This window comes from Amaranthus tricolor, chromosome 5 (genome assembly GCF_026212465.1).
Source record: "Amaranthus tricolor cultivar Red isolate AtriRed21 chromosome 5, ASM2621246v1, whole genome shotgun sequence".
NCBI lineage: Eukaryota > Viridiplantae > Streptophyta > Magnoliopsida > Caryophyllales > Amaranthaceae > Amaranthus > Amaranthus tricolor.
Window position 1 is genome coordinate 493,588 of NC_080051.1, and position 6,417 is coordinate 500,004.

Consider the following 6,417-nt stretch of genomic DNA (forward strand, 5'->3'; position numbering starts at 1 on the left):
CTTGGACAGCTTAGACCAACAATGATTTTCTGGTTTCTTCTTTCCCACACATCTTTTTTTATTTATTAAGTGCATAGGTTGCTTGGTCTTGGAAGTAGGTACAGCTTTGTGAGGGGATAAAGGAATTAATTCTTTCATCTTACCCTCATGCCTTTCTTCCTCTTCAGGGTATACTTTGAAATGCCCATGGTCACAACACTTAGACCAAACCACATCCTTGATTGGTGTGACACTCTTGCTATTGGACTCGTTGCTACTGGTTTTAATGGAGGTATTAGTAGTGATCACATTCCTAATATTCAAAGGCTGCTGGTTGCTTTTATGCATAGATGATTCATTGGTTTGTGCAACAAGTTGTGAAGTGCTTTTCTTTGAGTATTGCTCTAATAGTAATGCATGATCATTAGCTAAGGCTACTGTTTTGTTGCCTTGAGTGAGTGTGCTCCATTGTATAGGCAATTGCTGTGTGTAATTACTAGGCACATACTTTCTCCTCATTTTTTTCTTAAGGTTCTCCCAAGAATTCACTTTTTTCTTTCCATTCCTAAGCCTTTGCCTTTGAACTCCTTCTAACCATATGGCAGCTAGTTTGGTGAGTTTCACCTTTGCAATCTTGTATTGATGGTCTGGGTGGGTAGCCTTATATTCAAAGTATCGTTCTACCCCTTCCTCCCATTCAATGTATTCCTCAGGGTCATATGAGGTTCCATCAAACTCATGCATACCAACCCTCATGGATTTGTCTTCCCTTGTAGCCTCAATATTAGGGTCTTGGTGTAGGTGTTGTGGTAGTGTAGCATTTTTCAATTCTGTGACGGCCAAGCTTAATTGAGTGACCATGTTAACTAGTGCATCAAATTTATCATTGTTATCCATAATGACTTATGTGAATGCAGACACAGACAAATATGCAAAGAAGGAAGTGAATGCAGCAAGACTATTCTGTGCACAGCAGCAATCAGATTTTGAACATTCTGTATTCTGTGCAAGATGTAATGAACAACAACAATCACTTTATGTTCTTTGAATGAATTTTCTAATGTGAATTCTTAGTTATTTGTTTATTGAGGTTAGATATGCAAGAATCAACAGCAAGTCCTAAAGTAGAAAAGAATGCAGCAGGTTCCCTCTGATCACAACACATTCAGATTCCAAATGATCTGAATTCTGTGCACCAAACAGCAAAAATTCAATTTGTACTTAGAATTAAATGAAATACTAATGTAAATCCCTATTTTATCTAAGTAATGAAGACAACAAATGCATAAAATCAAAGAAAACAACAATGAAGAACAAAACACTTGATCAAAACAGAATAGTTTCTTAAAATCTGATTTTTGTGGCTATTATGCAATGTGCAATCTTAATGAAAACCAATTTGCACGAAATTTTAAGTGAAATGTGATTGCAAACCTTTATTTTATCAAATCAAAATGAAAAGTGATAACAAAAAGAGCAGAAATATCACCAAAGATCAACAGATCAGAATCTTGAATTTTCAAGATCCTGTTCAGCAGTCTGTACAAACACTTGCGCCAAATTTTGCACACAACGTGAAATCCAATCTTTCTTTCAAGAACTCAAAGTTAAGACACTAACCTTGATTGCTCTAAAAGTATTTGATGAAATTCAACGTCTACAAAAAGATATGCATAAAATTCTCACCAGACAGATTGTAGGATTCAATTCAGAATGAAGCAAAGCCTTTCTTGATTTTCCGGCCTCCACAAGTGCTCTTGCCCTCTTCGTGAACCGTGCTCTGATACCAATTGATGTATGTGTGCGTGGTGAATGCAATGGAATGGATTGGACACGAAGATATATGGAGGATATTCCAATACTGCTGGGCAGTGCCTTGATCAAGGGTGGACTACCAAGCCCCTTTTCAACGCAACAATGGAGAGTTCCTTTGATAAATCAAGGGAATTATCGATTGTTCTTGGATGAGTGCAGCGTGGCCTTGAAGACTGATCAAGGTTTTCACACAAACACGAAGGGCAAACTGGCCCAAGTAACCCAATTGCAAGCAATTGAAGAAAGTTTCAAACACTTGAAAATTTCTGAAATTTTGGAATTTTTATTCAACAATCAATGTCCATTACAATGCATGAATCAACTATATATAGAGCTAGGAATGAAAGGTAGGCTATTTACACGAATGCCTAACGGTCATTAACGGTCATATACAAACACGTGCTATACACGCGCCTAAAATAGAACAATAGAACTATGCAACAGCTTATTCGCAAATCTTTCAACTGGGCGACCTTGGGCTCTGTTTTCAGTCCACCTCCGGTGACTTCCAGGAGGGCTCTTGGGTCATGGTAGCTAGACCCATGTGTAGAGATTCCAGATCTACCTTCCACGTCATCCAATGGGTTCGGTTCACGTCTGGGCGGGCTTGCCAAGGTGGCTTCGTCAGTGGTCAGAAGCTGCTGGTTTTGGCTTGCTGTCCATGATGACTGTGCGACCTTTGCCTTACCTTTCCATGTGCTTCCAATGATTATTAGTAGGACTCTTGGACCTTGATAGCAAGTTCCATGTGTAGAGATTCCAAATATGCCTTCCACCTCATCCCATGGGCTTAGGGTTCGTCTGGGTAGGCCCACCAAGGTGGTCTGGTCAGTGGAGCAGGTCAGCAACTTCTGATGGTCCGTATGCTTCTGATCTTGGATTGTTGCTAGGCTCTTCTGTTGTTTTGATGATTTATACGATTGTATTTGTTCTAAATCATCATTGCTTTGATTGTCTTGGAATGAATAAAGTTCTTTGCTCATCATTGTTAATGGTCTTAATGCAAACCCATTTATGAAAACAGAATGATGAAGGAAATTAGTGTTGTTGTCCTTTGGGTCCTTTGGGTCATGGTTGCTATCTCCATATGAGCCTAGCTGACTTGGCTCAGTAATGGTCAATGACGAATGAACGATGAAGAATGAACAAGGATCAATGATCAATGAAGAATGAACGATGAAGAATGAACAAGGATCAATGATCAATGAAGAATGAACGATGAAGAATGAACAAGGAACAATGATCAATGAAGAATGATCGATGAAGAATGAACAAGGATTAATGGTCAATGAAGAATGAACGATGAAGAATGAACAAGGATCAATGGTCAATGAAGAATGAACGATGAAGAATGAACAAGGATCAATGATCAATGAAGAATGAACAAGGATCAATGATCAAAGAAGAATGAACGATGAAGAATGAACAAGGATCAATGATCAATGAAGAATGAACGATGAAGAATGAACAAGGAGTAATGGTCAATGACGAATGAACGATGAAGAATGAACAAGGATCAATGATCAATGACGAATGAACGATGAAGAATGAACAAGGATCAATGATCAATGAAGAATGAACAAGGATCAATGATCAATGACGAATGAACGATGAAGAATGAACAAGGATCAATGATCAATGAAGAATGAACAAGGATCAATGGTCAATGACGAATGAACGATGAAGAATGAACAAGGATCAATGATCAATGACAAATGAACGATGAAGAATGAACAAGGATCAATGATCAATGACGAATGAACGATGAAGAATGAACAAGGGTCAATGATCAATGAAGAATGAACAAGGATCATTGATCAAAGAAGAATGAACGATGAAGAATGAACAAGGATCAATGATCAATGAAGAATGAACGATGAAGAATGAACAAGGAACAATGATCAATGAAGAATGATCGATGAAGAATGAACAAGGATTAATGGTCAATGAAGAATGAACGATGAAGAATGAACAAGGATCAATGGTCAATGAAGAATGAACGATGAAGAATGAACAAGGATCAATGATCAATGAAGAATGAACAAGGATCAATGATCAAAGAAGAATGAACGATGAAGAATGAACAAGGATCAATGATCAATGAAGAATGAACGATGAAGAATGAACAAGGAGTAATGGTCAATGACGAATGAACGATGAAGAATAAACAAGGATCAATGATCAATGACGAATGAACGATGAAGAATGAACAAGGATCAATGATCAATGAAGAATGAACAAGGATCAATGATCAATGACGAATGAACGATGAAGAATGAACAAGGAGTAATGGTCAATGACGAATGAACGATGAAGAATGAACAAGGATCAATGATCAATGAAGAATGAACGATGAAGAATGAACAAGGAGTAATGGTCAATGACGAATGAACGATGAAGAATGAACAAGGATCAATGATCAATGACGAATGAACGATGAAGAATGAACAAGGATCAATGATCAATGAAGAATGAACAAGGATCAATGAACAAGGAGTAATGGTCAATGACGAATGAACGATGAAGAATGAACAAGGATCAATGAAGAATGAACGATGAAGAATGAACAAGGATTAATGGTCATTGACAAATGAACGATGAAGAATGAACAAGGATCAATGATCAATGACGAATGAACGATGAAGAATGAACAAGGATCAATGATCAATGACGAATGAACGATGAAGAATGAACAAGGATCAATGATCAATGACGAATGAACGATGAAGAATGAACAACGATCAATGATCAATGAAGAATGAACGATGAAGAATGAACAAGGAGTAATGGTCAATGACGAATGAACGATGAAGAATGAACAAGGATCAATGATCAATGACGAATGAACGATGAAGAATGAACAAGGATCAATGATCAATGAAGAATGAACGATGAAGAATGAACAAGGATCAATGATCAATGAAGAATGAACGATGAAGAATGAACAAGGAACAATGATCAATGAAGAATGATCGATGAAGAATGAACAAGGATTAATGGTCAATGAAGAATGAACGATGAAGAATGAACAAGGATCAATGGTCAATGAAGAATGAATGATGAAGAATGAACAAGGATCAATGATCAATGAAGAATGAACAAGGATCAATGATCAAAGAAGAATGAACGATGAAGAATGAACAAGGAGTAATGGTCAATGACGAATGAACGATGAAGAATGAACAAGGATCAATGATCAATGAAGATTGAACGATGAAGAATGAACAAGGATCAATGATCAATGAAGAATGAACGATGAAGAATGAACAAGGAACAATGATCAATGAAGAATGATCGATGAAGAATGAACAAGGATTAATGGTCAATGAAGAATGAACGATGAAGAATGAACAAGGATCAATGGTCAATGAAGAATGAACGATGAAGAATGAACAAGGATCAATGATCAATGACGAATGAACGATGAAGAATGAACAAGGATCAATGATCAATGAAGAATGAACAAGGATCAATGATCAATGACGAATGAACGATGAAGAATGAACAAGGATCAATGATCAATGAAGAATGAACAAGGATCAATGGTCAATGACGAATGAACGATGAAGAATGAACAAGGATCAATGATCAATGACAAATGAACGATGAAGAATGAACAAGGATCAATGATCAATGACGAATGAACGATGAAGAATGAACAAGGGTCAATGATCAATGAAGAATGAACAAGGATCATTGATCAAAGAAGAATGAACGATGAAGAATGAACAAGGATCAATGATCAATGAAGAATGAACGATAAAGAATGAACAAGGAGTAATGGTCAATGACGAATGAACGATGAAGAATGAACAAGGATCAATGATCAATGACGAATGAACGATTGATGTATGTGTGCGTGGTGAATGCAATGGAATGGATTGGACACGAAGATATATGGAGGATATTCCAAGACTGAACACAGTGCTTTGACAAGGGTTGGACTGCCAAGCCTCTTGTCAATGCAACAATGATGAATTCCGTTGATGAATCAATGGAACTATCGATTGTTCTTGGATAAGTGCAGCGTGGCCTTGAAGGCTGATCAAGGTTCACACAAACACGAAGGGCAAAACTGGCCCTAGTAACCCAATTGCAAGCAATTGAAGAAAAATTCAAACATTTGAAGTTTTCTGAAATTTGGAATTTTATTCAACAATCAATGTCCATTACAATGCATGAATCAACTATATATAGAGCTAGGAATGAAAGGTAGGCTATTTACACGAATGCCTAACGGTCATTAACGGTCATATACAAACACGTGCTATACACGCGCCTAAAATAGAACAATAGAACTATGCAACAGCTTATTCGCAAATCTTTCAACTGGGCGACCTTGGGCTCTGTTTTCAGTCCACCTCCGGTGACTTCCAGGAGGGCTCTTGGGTCATGGTAGCTAGACCCATGTGTAGAGATTCCAGATCTACCTTCCACGTCATCCAATGGGCTCGGGTCACGTCTGGGCGGGCTTGCCAAGGTGGCTTGGTCAGTGGTCAGAAGCTGCTGGTTTTGGCTTGCTGTCCATGATGACTGTGCGACCTTTGCCTTACCTTTCCATGTGCTTCCAATGATTATTAGTAGGACTCTTGGACCTTGATAGCAAGTTCCATGTGTAGAGAT